The 16,837-nt window shown below is 40.2% G+C and overlaps 1 protein-coding gene and 1 non-coding gene across 5 annotated transcripts in view; both read left to right on the top strand.

The window, feature by feature from the left end:
• Positions 1-16,837, top strand: part of MTUS1 (microtubule associated scaffold protein 1) — a 168,305-nt gene that overhangs the window by 11,030 nt on the left and 140,438 nt on the right. The gene's annotated exons all lie outside the window — the stretch shown is intronic.
• On the top strand, positions 7,391-7,498 carry LOC125094583 (U6 spliceosomal RNA). The gene has a single exon (XR_007125597.1). It is a non-coding gene; the product is annotated as a U6 spliceosomal RNA (small nuclear RNA).

The following is a 16,837-nucleotide window of genomic DNA, read 5'->3' as shown; positions in this document are numbered from 1 at the left end:
ACCTCCACAATATTCTAAGTGTCCTTACTGACGAAATTAAAACCCAACTTTCTCCTGTTGTTCCTTTAGATCTTTGGATGGAAATGTTGCTAGTTGACAGGATCTGAAAGGCTCAGACACTCAGCTGCCTGTTCCTCATCCTCAGTCCAAGCTCCCTCTTCTTCAGGGAGCTCCACTCAGTCACTCCCTCCAGATCCACACCGGTGGAGTCCATGCTCCAGGTTCCCTTAGGCTGCATTGCACCTCTGCTTTTGCAGTTTTTATAATTATTTACTTGTACTTTCTTGTCTTAACTATTTTTAGAGATTTTACTTATTTGTTTGACAGAGTGCTAGAGAGTACAAGTCGGCAGAGCTATATAGGCAGAGGGAGAGGGAAAAGCAGACTCTCTGCCGAGCAGGGAGCCCGATGTGGGGCTCGATCCCAGGACCCTGGGATCATGACCCGAGTCTAAGGCAGCTGCTTAACCGACTGAACCACCCAGGCTCCCTCTGGTCTTAACTATTGGCTCTTTGAAGGCTCCTTAAACACAGGGACTGTCTTCACCGTTGTGTCCCTAGTAGAGGGGCTGGCATGTGGTAGGCAAGTAATCAATGTTTGTTGAATGAATGGAAGTTCTTGTAGTAAAAGGTCACTTCAAAGCAGGGATACAGAAACGGGCAGGGTGGTATATGAAGTATGCGACCTCCCACTTTGTTTCTCTGGGACTGATCTAGTATTCTTGTAGAGGATTCCTCCTTTTGTAGCTAATTGGAGGTTCTGAATATTAAAAAAAAAAATAGAGGAATTATCTCCTGCTTGAAAGTCTTTATTATTAAGGGAATAATTATAAGAAAATTGGTAAAATTTAGATCGCTAACTGTAACATTTTGCATTTATATAATGGTGGGAATAGAATTTTTCTAAACTGTACATGGGAATTAAGTTAAATCACACTGACATTTTAGGTGTAAAAGTTAGAAAGTCATCATCCCAAAGGAGAGATGTTATTTTAATGTCTGATTAAAATACTTTATACAAGGGTTGGAATCATTTAGAGAAAGGCATGAATAGATCCTGAAATTCTTAACTTAAAAAAAAAATTGGACTGTTGAATTCCAAAAATATTATTTGAGTGAATGTGGGTAAAACATTTTCCTCCTGCTTCAAAGTTCAAATCCTCTTGCATCCGTCTCTACCTTTAAACTCTGGGCCAGCTGTTCATGTGGTTAGGGCCCACCCATCTGTGCAAATGGGAGCCGAGGTCTTGGCTTTGGTCAGTTTGAGGTTTCTTGGCCATAACCGAGCCACAGATTACCATTAAGTATAGGAGTCCTCCTTTTGCTGAAATTTTTTTTTTTTTTAAAGATTTTGTTTATTTGACAGAGATCACAAGTAGGCAGAGAAGTGGGCAGGGAGAGGGGGAAGCAGGCTCCCTGCCGAGCAGATAGCCCAATGCGGGACTTGATCCCAGGACCCTGGGATCATGACCTAAGCTGAAGGCAGAGGCTTTAACCCACTGAGCCACCCAGGCGCCCCTGAATTATTTCTTTTAAGGATTTATTGCTGAGGGTAGTTAATTCTAAATATCGGTTTTGATTGACTTTGATATGCCATTGATATTAAAGGCTGTTGGAGTCAGTCTGTGATATAATTGGTAACCAGACCTGGACCCTTATCATGAAGCTAAAGATTTTGCGTTGAATATATTAGTCTTAGAAATATAAAGCCAAACAAAGTCCAATTTGTGAATTTCCAATTTTTTTCTGTAGCACAACAATTTGTATATTCAATGTCCTTAAAAAAAAAAAATTACACCATCTATTCCTCCAAGTCTATTGAGGACAGATTCTCTTAAGATCCCATAGGCTTCCTCTTCCTACACTCCCCTCTGAGAAATACAAAAAAAGTAGCTAATTTTGGAACAGTGAGATTCTGTTCTGCTTATGAGGGTAAGGGAGGGGACTTGGCTGGGTTTCTTGCTTCCTGAGGTCTATACTCTATTTCTTTGTACTCCTGGCACATTACCACATTGAGCCATCCTAGATTCCCAGAGTGGATGGAGAGGAGACATCTGACAGGTGTGCTTACCTTCAGGGCCAGAGACTCCCAATAAGTAGATGTCACAGCCAGAACCAGTGAATGAAGCTTTACTCCTTAGTTCCCCTTCTGAATCAAGCTTTTCTTCTCAAATCCTACAGCCACTGTATTGTCCTTAACATTTTCATTAGGTCTTCATTTGATGTTAGAAGAAATCTGGAGAATAAACATTTTTACACAGTCAACCCATGGGTTCAGAAAAGTTAGACCGTTCTTTACAAAATCCAAGATGTGGGATGAATGAAAGTGATTAATTTTGATGTGACATGATGTCCTTGGGGGAAAGGGACAAAATGAAATATATGAATGTATTTTTTTCCCCTATTTTTTTGGATGTGCTCTCCCTTGAAATTTCACTTGTCAAGTATTCAAACCTAGTTTGAAGTTCTTACGTCTCATTTTAGTAGTGAGCTGGAAAAACCAACTAAACTTAACTTGAAATTTGTCTTACTATAGTTGTCTTTAATAGAGGTGTAGCGGTGATGGTATAGAGTTCTAACATCAGATATATTTAGTATTTCTGGTGGGCCTGTACCAATTATAGATGTTATAGTATGTGGTTATATTTATAAATAGCACAAGGAAATACTTAACCTTTATTATACCATGTTGGTATATTCTTTTTTTGAAAGGTGACTAAAATTTTCTTTGAATATTTTTATCAATACCTACCTTCTTTCCAAGGTCCACAAATCCAAAATCTGTGTTGTTACTAGGAATGACATTTGAGGAAGAAAAAACCCCAAAACTCAACACTGAATTGCTTTAAATTTTCTAGCAAATGGGTTAAAACTCTCATAAAAGTGGGAAATCTCAGCTTTGTTTTGTTTTCCCCAATGAAATTATGGGTAGTATGGACACTTACGGATTGCATGTCTGGAATGGGAGCTCAGCCTTGGTTGGGCCAAGGGAGGGCAGTGGATGGGTTGGGCTATAAAGGTCATGACCCTGCTGTGCGTGGGAGGGCATTCTCCTTTGTAGCCTTTGGGAGACTCTTGCAGTTAATCCCACTGGGACTTGCCTGGTTTATGAAGGGTTTCTCACTGTCTCATGATTACCTAGGGCCAATTTAGGAATCAGAGAGGGGCCGCTGGCCTAAAAATAGAGTTTGGGAGGAGGGCCTGAATGGCACAGCGCCACTGCTCCTTTCCTGCTGCCAGAAGATGATGCCATAAGGAGACCATCAAATGGGGAGTGTGTGTGTCTGAGGACAGGTGGGAAAAGTGTAGAGGAGAGGGAATGTTTTCTTTCTTTCTGGCTTCTGTAGGGAGAGAGAAACATTTTAAAGATTGACCTTCAAAAAAAAAAAACCTTAGAAGCAGTAGAAACAAATATGGGAGGTTATTTTTATGGGGCTGGGCTTAGTGGGATATATTTCTAGATGTTTCTAATTTGTAAGAAAACGTTTTGTATTTAATGTTGGTCACAGATTGTTGAGGAATGGAAACAGTGATGTGCCTTGTTTCCTATAGTGCCTGAGAACACAAAGTGAAGCATTGTTTGAAACCTTGAAGGTGACAGGTCATTTAAACAATTTTTTTTTAATTTAAGTGTAGTTAATGATGTTATTAGACTAGTTTCAGGTGTACAATAGTGATTTAACACTTATATATCAAAGTGATCACAATAAACCTAGCTGTCACTATACAAGTTGTTGGGATATTAACTGTATTCCCTATGCTGTACATTGCATTCCATGTCTTCTTTTATAACTGGAAGTTTAAAACTGGAAGAAAGTGGTCCAGTTTCATTCTTTTCCCAAATGATTATTGATATTGGGCATCTTTTCATGTGTCTATTGGCTGTCTGCCTGTCTTCTTTGGAAAAATACCTATTCAGGTTCTCTGCCCATTTTTTAAATCAGATTTTTTGCTCTTTTGGTGCTGAGTTGTAGTTCTTTATATATTTTGGATATTAATCCCTTTTTGGCTTTATCATTATATATATATCTTTTGCTATTTAATAGATTGCCTTTTCATTTCATTGAAGGCTTCTTTTGCTGTGCAAAAGCTTTTTTAACTCGATGGGGTTCCACTTACTTCTTTTTGCTTCTGTTACCCTTGTCCGAGGAGATAGATCCAAAACAAAACAAAAAAACAAAACAAAACAACAACAACAAAAACACACTGCAAAGGCTGATATCAAAGAGTTACTGCATATGTTTTCTTCTAGGATTTGTAGAGTTTCAGGTCTTATGTCTAGGTTTTTAATATGTTTTGAGTTTATTTTTATGTATGGTGTAAGAACGTGGTCCAGTTTTAGGTGTCTCGTTTTCCCGGCACCATTTTAAAGATTTTTTCCCCCCTTGCACGTTCTTGCCTTTTTTGTCATAGATGAATTAACCATGTGAGTGTGCATTGATTTCTAGGCTCTTTATTCTGTTCCACTATTCTATTTGTGTGTGTGTGTGTGTGAGAGAGAGAGAGATAATGCCAAGCTGTTTTGATTACTGTAGCTTTGTAATATAGTTTGAAATCTGGGCACATTATGCCTTCAGCTTTGCAAGATTGCTCTGGCTATTTGGGTTCTTTTGTAGTTAAAAATTTTAGGATGATTTGTTCTAGTTCTGGGAAGAAAAATGCTATTGGTATTTTGATAAGTATTGCATTGAATCTGTAGATTGCTTTGGGTTGTATAGACATTTTAACAAGACTAATTCTTCCGAGCATGAGCATATATCTTTCCATTTATTTGTATCAACTTCAGTTTCTTTTATCCTTATCTTATTTCAGAGTACAGGTCTTTTACCTCCTCGATTATATTTACTTCTAGATATTTTATATTTCATGCAGTTGTGGACCTATACATTTTAAACTGAAGTTTCTGGGAAGATTAGTTAACATACCAACAACACTTTGGATGCATTTGGTACATATTTTATGTTGAAGTCGTATTGGTTAGAAGAAAGTGATAGTCTTTCCCAAATGGTAGCTGTTTTTGATTCAAAACCTGGCATTTATTTTCCAGTCTCCTTTTCTTCTTAAGGTGAAATCAGATTACTTCAGATATTTAAAATACCTGTGGCCAAAAGACCAAGAGCTTTGTTTTCCCTCCCAGCCTCCTGGGTGACTGGAGGTCTGATGAGATAAGAGGTGAGTGTTTTGTTTGAACACATTGATTTAGGGCTGGATGGTCATTGATGTATTTTTTTTTTTTTTTTTAAGGGATTCTTTCACTGCATCTGAGTGTTGATTACTAAGTCTAAGCAATATTTTTTGAGTTAGGGTAACAGGAGGACCTGCTTGACTTTGAAGGTATTTCTTTTATCTTTGGTGCAAGTAATGTGTTACTAACTATTCTGTGTCAGTGAGTCTGTTTTGTGTCATGAGGGTTTTGAGAGGGGATTTGCCAGCAAGCTGAGTTACAATGCAGAGAACTCTTGATTGCTTTGTGGAGAATGCATTGTAAAGACTCAAGGGGCTAATGATTTACTCTTTCAGGAGGGGGAGATGGGTGTCTTGGACTTAGAGTAATAGTGAAGGTGAGAAATAGTTGCATTTGGAATATGTTTTGAAGGCCGTGCCTATTTTAATTGTTAATGAGGTGAGAGGAAGAGAGGGTAATAAAGGCTGACTGCTGGGTTTTTGGCATGATCAGCTTGGGTGCATAGAGGTGTCTTTTATTGGGAGAAAGGAACAGTGGAGCAGGAAAGAATTCGTGTGAATCTAGAAGTCTGGAGTGATTCTAGATGCAGGAAGTTTGAGATGCCTGTTAGGTATGCAAGTGCAAATGGTGAATTAACAGTTGATCTTCAGATTGGGGGCTTTGGGGAAAGATCCCAGCAATGAGATGCACGTGGGGCTTGCAATCAGAATATATTCAAAACAAGATGGTACATGTGGGAAGAGAGGGGACTAAGGGGCTTGAGCCATGAGTTACTCCCACTGTTAGGAGGTTGGTTGGAGAAGCCAGCAGAGGCATTTGCCAGGGAGCCTCCTATGAGTTGAGAATAAAGCTAGGAGAGTGCTTCTGAAGCCATGTGAAGGAGGTGTCTTGGAGCTCGAACCCTATAGTGTGAAGAGTTTTGTTTATCAGACAGAGGACACTTTGGTTCACTTTTTGGAGAGTAAATGTGTGTTTAGTGATCATTCAGAATCTTGATGAGCTTAAGAAAACCACGGTAAATTCAGCCAAAATTAAAAACAAGAACAATACATCACTTGAAAACCCCCAAACATGAGATTTAATTACCCTTAGGCAGTCTCATTTCAGGGAACTGTGTACATTCTATTAATCATTTTTGAAATATCAGCAGATAGAGGAATATCAGTTCAGATAGAGGAACCAGAATATTCTGAGGGCCCCCCACCTCCACAACTTTTTTTTTTTTTTTTTTTTTAACCTGGCCACTTCCCACAGTGCTGTTTTGAGAGCTTCACTTGCTTACTTAGGAAGCCCCATTCTACATCCTACTAATATTAAAATATAACCACACTTCATATATTTAAACAGTTGAGTTGCTATTGAGTTGTTAACTATTGATATAGCTTAAATCTTGCCACAATTTTCCTCTTCTCTGTTCCTTATTCCTCAGGTCTCAGCTAAGTATGTGACCTTCTCAGAGACCTTCATCCTATAATAGCAACAGGAATGCCTGTGCTTTTCTTCACTGAATACAATTTCTGTTTGTATAGTTGTTTTGTTTATTTTGTTCACTCTGTAGTGACACCTACCCGAGTGCTGGACATATGTGGGCACCTGATAAATTTGAATGAATGTCATCCAGTATTAGAAAACTGGTGCCTCAGTAGCTTTGGTTTGGTTTCCCAGCTCAGTGTCATAATTTTTTTTTAAGATTTTATTTATTTCACACAGAGAGAGAGAGATCACAAGTAGGCAGAGTCAGACAGAGAGGGGGAAGCAGGCTCCCTGCTGAGCAGAGAGCCCAATGCGGGGCTTGATCCCAAGACCCTGAGATCATGACCAGAGTCAAAGGCAGAGGCATAACCCACTGAGCCACCCAGGCACCTCTCAGTGGCTTTATTTTTTAAGTGAGCTCGGTATCCTTTACTTAGAGCAAAAATTGCCTTTTTAGGTGGGTAGCTCATTGAACTTCCGTAAATATGTTGTCAGCCACAATAAAAAAAAATAGAACTTTCTATCATGTAGTTTCTTTGTGTCCCTTTCAGCCTTCTCCTCTGACTCCCAGGTAAACGCTGATCTCCGTATTTCTTCATGGCTTTGTCCTTCCAGATTTGCAGAGAGCATTACTCTTCAAAAGGGTAATTACAATTTGGTCTTAGGAGAGAGTTGGGAGTATGACATGTATCTATTTTTTTATATTTGTATTTACATACTAAAAACCATTTAGGTACCTATTTCCACAGCACATAGACTAAAATTGGAAAAATACAGAGAAGGATTAGCGTAGCGCCTTCCCAAGGGTGACACACAACTTCATGAAACATTTGTATTCATATAAGCTGAGTCCTGGGCATGTAATGTACAGTGTAGTGACTATAATTGATGATACTGTATTGCATGTTTAAAAGTTGCTTAGAGACTAGATCTTAAAAGTTTTTCATCGCAAGAAAAAAAGATGTTTACCTCTTCTTGGTTTTGATCCATCCCCTGTGAGTGATGTTTAATGGATAGCTAAGAAAATCTGATTTATTAGCATTTATTGAATGCTTGCTTTATGTTAAGCACTGTGTCTGAGACTTCTGTAAATACAGGGAAGTTGATTAAACAGCTCTTATTCTTGGAACCATATGGTCAAGTTGAGATTTACTTAATCCTGGAGGAGTTTCTTAGTAAGTGGTCCTAGAGTGGAAATGTCCCATATACAGGTTGCTGTGTTGGTCTTTGGCAATAATATCAATACTGGTGCTACAGGGTTTGAAGGGCTCCGTAGGAACCTCAGTACCATGATTTAACTATGGAATACTTGCCGAGAAACCTGTTCCTAAGTTGTGTGACACATTGTGGGGTTATGTGTCTTGTGCTAACTGAGTTTTAGGCCCTACCTGGCATCCCTTGGGCTGGCCAGGCTGCTTTACCTGGAGTCTGCAGGACTCACCCAGTGACTACCGGCCATGGGTCCCCCTGGCCCTCTGGTGCCCCCTTCGTAATTTTAAATAACTCCTGTGGAACATGAGAAGCGCAGAGGACCACAGGGGAAGGGAGGGAGAACTGCATGGGAAGGAATCAGAGAGGGGGACAGTCCATGAAGAGACTCTGGGTTCAGGAACCAAACTGAGAGTTACAGAAGGGAGGGGGAGTGGAAGAAAGGGGTAACCAGGTGGTGGGTATTGGGGAGGGCACGTGTGGTGATGGACACTGGGTGTTGGGTGCAACTGTTCAGTGTTGAACATTGCATCAAAAACTAAGGATATGAGGCACCTGGGTGGCTCAGTGGGTTAAGCCTCTGCCTTCGGCTCGGTTCATGGTCCCAGGGTCCTGGGATCGAGCCCCGCGGATCCAGCCCCGCGTCAGGCTCTCTGCTCGGTGGGGAGCCTGCTTCCCTTCTTCTCTCTCTGCCTACCTATGATATCTGTCTGTCAAATAAAATCTTTAAAAAAAAAAAAAAACTAAGGATATGCTGGCTAATTGAACATAATAATAAATGAAATAATAAAAAGAAATTAAAAAAATAAAAGTCTTTGTCAGCAAATGTACTCTGGTTACTATCATCTTACCCTTCTCTGAAATCATTTATTTTGTGACTTCATGTTGATACAATGAGAATTTAAAGGAAGATTTTTAACAATGAAACTTGCCAAGTTAAGGTATCTGTTCACATGTATAAGTAGATTTTTTGTATGTGATGGTCTAACTCAGAGGAGCTTCTCCCTGGCAGCTGGGTCATGCCACAGCAGTCAACACGGTGATGCATGCTAGAGGGCAGACCCTTCCATTTGTGGGTTTAATATTGGAGATACTGGAGATACCAGATAGTGACGAGGCAACCCAAAATTCTAAGATACATAATACTGTATTTTTCTCCTATTCTGTAGATTGGGAAAGTTGAGGTTGCAATGAAGTTATGCTATTAGCTCTAGCTCTTCTGGTTTGTGGTTTTGATTTGTTTGTGGTAAAATACACATAACATAAAACTTACCATTTTAACCATTTTTAAGTATACAGATCAGTGGCATTAACTAAATTCATAATGTTGTGTAACCAGCACCATGATCTAGTTCCACAATTTTCCATCAATGCCAACAGAAACTTTGAACTCATTAAAGGCTAATTTTCCTTCCAGCCTTCCCACCAGGCCCTGGTAACCTCTCTGCTACTGCTGTATGAGTTTGCCTATTTTGGTACCTCAGGTACGAGGACTGCTACCATATTTGTGCTTGGGTCTGATTTATTTCGTTAAGCCTGTTTTCAACGTTCATCTGTTTGTACCATGAGTCAGAATTTCCTTTTTATGGCTGAATAATATTCCATTGTATTTATGCACCACATTGTTTACTCATTGCCTTTTTTTTTTTTTTTTAAGATTTTGTTTATTTATTTGACAGAGAGAGAGCAGTGAGAGAAGGAACACAAGCAGGGGGAGTGGGAGCAGGAGAAGCAGGCTTCCCACTGAGCAGAGAGCCCGGTGCAGGGCTTGATCCCAGGACCCTAAGACCATGACCTGAGCCAAAGGCAGATGCTTAATGACTGAGCCACCCAGGCGCCCCACTACTCATCTTTTGATGGACATTTGGATTGCTTCAGTCTTGTGGTTCTTATGAATTTGTATACCGTGGGTATACACATACCTGTTCAAGCCCCTGCTTTTGGTCCTTTTGGTATATACCTCAGAGTTGAATACAGGGTCGTGTGGTAGTTCTATATTTAACTTTTTGAAGAGCCACCAGATCGTTTTCCATAGCTGCTGCATCATTTTACATTCTGACTATGAATTTGAGAGAGTTCCAGTTTCTTCACATCCCCACTAACATTTTGATAATAGCCATGCTAATGGGTGTGAAATGGTAACTTATGCTTTTGATTTGCATTTCCCAGAAGACTTTTGATGTTGAGCATCTTTTCATGCACTTATTGGACATTTGTACTCATTTTTAAAAAAGATTTTATTTATTAATTTGAAAGAGCAGAGCAAGAGAGAGCACAAAGGGGAGGGGAAGCAGAGGGAGAAGCGGGAGCAGGGAGCCCAATGCAGGACTCGATCCCAGGACTCCAGGATCATGACTTGTGCTTAAGGCAGATGCCTAACCAACTGAGCCACCCAGGCACCCTGGAGAGAGATCTTTTCAAGTCCTTTTTCACATGGTGTTAATGTTTTGAATTAAGTTTTTTATTCCTTGGTTTCACTTCATAGTCCTATATTAGCTTTCTTATGGGTGTATTAAGAAAGTTGGATTGAGGGAGGAGGAAAGTTTGTTTCAGTGAAAGATGTTAAAAAGTGACAGGATTTTTTGTTTTGTTTTTTTAATTTTTTTTTAAAAGATTTTATTTATTTATTTGACAGAGATCACAAGTAGGCGGAGAGGCAGGCAGAGAGGGAGGAAGCAGGCTCCCCGCTGAGCAGAGAGCCTGATGCGGGGCTTGATCCCAGGACCCTGAGATCATCACCTGAGCCGAAGGCAGAGACTTTAACCCACTGAGCCACCCAGGCACCCCATTGTTTTGTTTTTTAAAGGATAGATTTGAGAGACCGTGTATGCATGAAAGTGTCGGGGAGGGGCAGAGGTGGAGGAAAAGTCCCAAGTGGGTTCTCCACTGAGTGTAGAGCCCAACATGGGGCTCAATCTCACAACCCTAAGATCAGGTTTGTACTGAAACCAAGAGCTGGACACTTAACCGACCCAGGCACCCCTGACAGATTTTCTATTTTGAAGCAAAATTTTGCTCTTAATGTTTTCAAGTTGGCTATGTGCTGCCATGCACCTGGACCAGGCAGGCCACTCCACCTGTCTGACTGGAGTGAAGAAGGTCTGAAGCCTTAGGTCTCCTTTGGGATTGTAAAGGGAGGGAGAGGAAGAGGCAGGGTGGGGAATGAAACTCCTTCCTCTTTCATCCGTTTATATTTTAGAAAGGCAGAGAACTTTGTCCCATTTTTTTCCCACCCCCTTCCTCTACTGTCTTCTAACACCTGAGACTGAAGTTGATGGCAGCCAGAGAGTCAGGCAGCAGCGAAGCTTCTATCATTGTCTTCCCGGCCGTGTTTTTTCCCCGTTGCCCTAATTGGTGTCCTGCTTCTTGGTCTTTATACATACCCTAAGTGCTTGGGGGGGGGGGTCATCTTTCTTACATTGTGGATTAAATGGGCTTTAGTTTGGGGCCCAGCCCTAGGAACCTAATCATCATTAATAGCATTTCTCTAGGAAAATGAATTTTGAGTTAGAATAAATTTCCAGGGGCGCCTGGGTAGCTCGTGGGATAAAGCCTCTGCCTTCGGCTCAGGTCATGATCCCAGGGTCCTGGAATCGAGCCCCTGCTTGGGCTCTCTGCTCAGCAGGGAGCCTCCTTCCTCCTCTCTCTCTGCATGTTTCTCTGCCTAGTTGTGATCTGTCTCTGAAATAAATAAATAAAATATTTAAAAAAAAATTTCCAAATGAGTTTTGAAGAATACCGTGCTTGTAGGTTGGGGACTGCCTGTCCCAGCAGTATGGCGCAAGGGTGGGTGTGATGGGTTGCCTGGGGTTGAAGGAGGACACGTAGTTGCCAGGGCTGTGGAGTGGGTCAGACCATGGGCTTTGGAATGAGCGGATTTACATCTGAATTCCACTCACCTATCGCGTGCTCGGTGCCTAAGCTTGCATCTTGGAAATCATGCTGTTCATACACACGGATGCGGGTAGAGTGTCTGAATGCTGGTTGACACGAAGTGATGAGGGTGACGTGAGGGTTTTTCCTGAGTCCCTGCTGTGTGTTTGTGCTACATCAAAGTGCAGCATCTTACCTAAGTTTTCCTTTGTACTGAATCGCCACTGATGCAAGCACGGGGCTTGCATCTGACTTGCTTCTGGAGTATTGAGGGCACATCCCGTCCCGGCTTCTGTGGTAGTTGGAGCAGGCTGAGCTCTTGCGGATCCTTCCATCCTCCATCCCCCACCCCCGTGTTGCAATGGGACTTGGTGTTCTCTGGCGTCCTAAAACGTTTTAAAAGTTGGGTTCAGAGATGTTAATTTCCAGTGATGTTCAATTCATTATTATTTTTGCTTCTGGGAGGATTTCTAGTCTTTCTGTATGTTTCATTGTGCAACTTTGTTCTCTTGTGTCTTCACTGACATGTCAGGGAATAAACAGATGAGTTTCTCAACCCAAGTTAACTTTGCAAATCAAGTAGGAGGGAACGTTCTGCATGTGTGTTGCACATGCCTAGGGAACTGGAAGAATGATTTGGTTTCTAGTAGGTAGTTTGTGTTTCATAGGCATGTATTTTTGTAGGAGATTGAATCTCCTTTTGATTCTCTAACATGGATTAAGCAGTCTTGTCATAGAATCATCACAAAGACCTGTGTTGATTTTTTTTTTTTTTTCCCCCTTTCTCCTATCCCTTTGATTATTTGTGATGATTGGCAAGTGGTTGAGCAGTTTTAGGAATTGGGAACACTCGTCTGGTTCTTTGCTCCGTTGAGTAATCCAGTGTTCTCATGCCTAGAACATCTGTATCATCAAGAGATACCGGGTTTAAAAATGTGAAACATAGGGTGTTTGGTTTAGGGTGTACGTTCTCTCTGTAGAAAAATGTGATCTGTCTTGAGACCCAGGAGAGGACTGAACGTCCTGGCTCCTTATCATAATTGGCATCAGTGATGGTGGCCACAGTGCTTCCCTCGTATGACATTAAAGCAGATGAAGCTGGCCTCGGACCAGATGATTTTGTCTCAGTGGACACACAGGGCAGTCACAGTTATGAATCTCTTTATCTCCGTTGTGGTGTAGTTAGTGGAAGATAAAGAGCAAGAGGGATTCGGGCTTGGGTAATGCAAGTAAATACTGACTCTTGTTTTCATTGATAGCTTTGGGACACAGACTATTTAATATGTTGCATCGGTGCAGGATGTCTTTGGTGTTTTGCTTTGTTTTGTTTTTAATAAGTTTTCTGTAGATTTGTCTCTAGTTTGTGCAGCTTTTGCTTTTGGTATCTTTGTTGTTCTCACTGTAGGATTCCACTGCAACTCAATGCCATTTCCCTCAAGATAGTTGAATGCATAGGGTTAAAGAGGATAAAAATTTGCTTCTATCCCAAATGCACCTCTAAAGAGCCCCTGAAAATAGAGTTGTGAGATCCTGGTTCTGACTGCAAGCAGCTGTATGAACTTGCAAGTCCTCAGGGCTGTTCTACTTCAGGATTCTAAGGGCACTGTTAGCATCCCCTTCCATGTCAGTGGTACTGCTGGGGTGTGAGCAGTGACCCCTAGAGTCAGGCCACAGGGGCACTATTAGAAGTCCTGCCTGACTCCCTAGATCACCATGTTTTTCACAGAATAAAGTTGGGTAGAATGAACTCTGATGCCCTGAGCACTGGGAGAGACCTCCACCATCCGTGGTAGACCGCTTCCACGACTGGGCCCTGTTTCCAGGAGAATTGTAAAGGGATTTTTGTTAACCAAAGTAGTGTTTTATTTTCAGAGAACTGATGTCATCATTAACAAGACCATTGCTCTAGGAAAATGAATTTTGAGTTAGAATATATTTCCCAATGAGCTTTGGGCCTCCCCTGCTTCTCCACTGGGACTGCATGCCCCAGCAGTAGAGCTCAGGGTCATGTGTGACGCGCATGGAGCTGGAGGAGGACACGTTCTTGCAGGGGCTGTGGTGTGGGGCGTGGGTCAAAGTGCCGGCTCAGGCAAGTACAGGTTTGCCGCTGGATCTCACGGCTGGAGTGTTTGACCTCCTATGCAGACCGCCAGCCTGCAAGACTCATGGGCAAGCAGTTCGGGTGTCTGTGTGGGATAACCCGTTGTTGGGATTTAAAAGGCATTCATTTTAGGCCTGTATTGACAATTGGGAAAAGTCACAGGTTCAGTGACCGCAGTACTCTTAATGCAATTACACTGGTCCAAAATGCCGATTAAAGGACTTCTAAATCTTCCGATTTCAGTTTCTATGAAAAAAATGTTGATCCAAAAACTACAATCTGTAAAGAATGGGCTTTGCTCTATTGGAATATAAGTATTTTTACTATTTTGGTATTTAGAGAAGATTCCCAAGATGATGATAAATATTTAAATAATTATGAAGCAAATTTATTTGTACATAGACCCTTATACATAAATCGTTTGATAATCTGTGAGCACTCAGTTTCCTGTGTGTAAAGGCTATGAAAATCATCAGATTTTTTTAGTATAGGCAGTAATATTCCTACACTAATAGAAATTGAGAAATCAAATTGTACGTAGATTAATAAAGATGATACCTTAAATCTGAATTACTATTTTGATACAGATACATACTTAAGATGTTTCCTTCAACTTTTTTTTTTTTTTTATACAAGTCCCTGGAATATTCTGGGTTCTTTAATTAAGAAGCAGTCACCCAGCAACGGTGATTGCTGATTTAATCTGACAAGCAAAAATCCCTCCTATTTGCAGAAATGCTCTGAATAGACCAGTAAGTTGCTTGCTGTACAGAACTTTGTGTTTTTGTTTTGTTTTCAGTCTCACTGTAAGTAATGTACAATATAGCCAAGAAACATCTGTGTGCAAGTTTTCCCCTTTAGGCTTCAGACAAATCTGTGATGTTGTGTTGGCAAAGAGTCCAAGGAAAATTCTTTAGTTTGGGCAGGGGGTGGGGGGGGGTGGGGATTACACTAGCTTTATTGCTGCTGCAAGACCCAGCTGGTCTTTGAATAACCATGATCTCCTGTGAAGATTCATTGAATGGTCTGGTGTTTGGATTTCTTTTCGTCTGTTTGCAGTTTCTGTTCTATAAAGACAGTTCTTTATGTACAACCACAAACCATTTTATTTTGGGACAAAAAACTGGAATAAGACCTCTCAATTTCACAGCTATTCATTTTGATATTCTCAAGAATGTAGGTAAGTTACCTTGATATAACTGAATTAAGGCATTTAAATTAAGCCAAAACTCCAGAGTTAACTTTTAGAAGTGATAATTTAAAAAAAAAAAAAGCTACTTTTAAAAGCTTACATACTTTTCATCTCCTTAGATTTTGTGATATTTATATTAAAACATCCCTACTTCAGGGTAAATTCTAGAATATGTAAAAATGCAAAGATTACTATGAAACAAATGTGAGTACATTCTTACCTATTTTTTGGAGAGGATTTTTTGAAGAGGAAGAGAGTTATGTGTGGTGTGCTGTGTTTTGTGCTTATGTTGTCAAATACCAAAACTCTAAGCAACATGTAAAAAAGTTTATATGTTAAAATAGATGACAGTCATTTTATGGTCACGTCTACAGTAGCAGGGAGCATGGTAGGAAATGACAGTACACCAAAGTACCTATCATCTGAAATATCGAGATGGTAAGTTTTTTTGGTTTTAGCTCTGAGGCAGAGGGAGAGGATCAAGTGTAAGAATAAAGAATAAGTGAATGAGGCAGAAGGGAAGGAGGGGTAGAAGGAAACTTAGAACTTCTTGAATTTTGAAAATGCTTTAAGTATGTTTAACTTGGCAATTTGCCTTTCACAGTATCTTAACAACAAGATAGGAGGATTGGGGGAACGCAACTTTGTTATTGATGCTGTCTTGTGACATGTTTAAAGAATATAGGATGTCCTGAAACCGTTATTTGTAAAGGCAAATGCTGGAACATTTTACTTAGTGAAATGACTAAGCGTGCAGGAATGTGGTTTGAAGAGTTTGTGAATGTGTGGGGTCCTCCACATGGTGGTTTTGAGGTTTTAGGAAATTCTGAAGCCAGAAAACCTGGGAATAATAAAGTCCAGGAATCAGAATTCTTGAGCCTCGGTAGGTTAGTGAATTGGTTTTGTGTTGACTCTTGAAGGTGGACTCTAGTTAGGTGCTTTTCTTCCATGGTGGTATCTTTGTCATAATCAGCTAGGGGCCTCAAGCTCTCCATGGCCCTGAAAGGCTTCCAATTGTATAGTGGGAATTATCTAAGACTGTACTACATGGTTAACAGAGTAAGCCTGTTTTCAAATGCCAGTTTTCATAAAATTGTGACCATTGGCTTAAAATAAACTTTATTTACCCACAAGACTTAAACAGAATATCAGTTAATTGTTTAATCTTTACTAGTGTAAAAATAGTTATTTTCCCTTGGATTCTTTTTTTCTGGAGTGTTTGATATCGGTTTTGAGTACTTTGGTATGTCCTCCGTCTTACCACCATTCCTTGTTACCTACTGGTGGTCTTGTAACTGGGGTGATTTTCTTTCTGTTTTTTGTTTGTTTGTTTGTTTTTGGAGGTAAGGGGCTTGTATCTACTTTTAGGATACTTGGGAACATTTGATTGTTCCTACAAAAATATTCCAATTTAGCAAAATGCAGGGCCTTCAAGATATTTTAAATAAAACCTCATGTGCTTTTGAGGGTGGATGAGGAAAGAGAATGATAAATTTTTGAGTTAGTTTTAATTGTTTTACCATGGCATAAAGTTTCTCTGATAGAGTTCATAGATAGTAGTATTTTCACTTAAAAACCCTTAAGTCTGGGTGTTATAGAAAGAAGTAAATTACTTTTCCTTGGGTGACTAAACTAAATAGTATTTGTCTCTAAGCTTAATATTAATTTTAACCTAGAACTTTTATTTGTTCTTTGAACTTTTCCTTTATCATTGCTCGGAGTGGGAAAACAAAAACCTTTTGGCACCTTTTAGTTGAAACAAACTAAAGAAAAAAGCATGGAAATCTCTTGGAATTAAGCTTTTA

This window comes from Lutra lutra, chromosome 2, assembly GCF_902655055.1.
Source record: "Lutra lutra chromosome 2, mLutLut1.2, whole genome shotgun sequence".
Lineage (NCBI taxonomy): Eukaryota > Metazoa > Chordata > Mammalia > Carnivora > Mustelidae > Lutra > Lutra lutra.
Note: the sequence above shows the minus strand (reverse complement) of the source record. Positions and strands in the feature narration are given on the sequence as shown.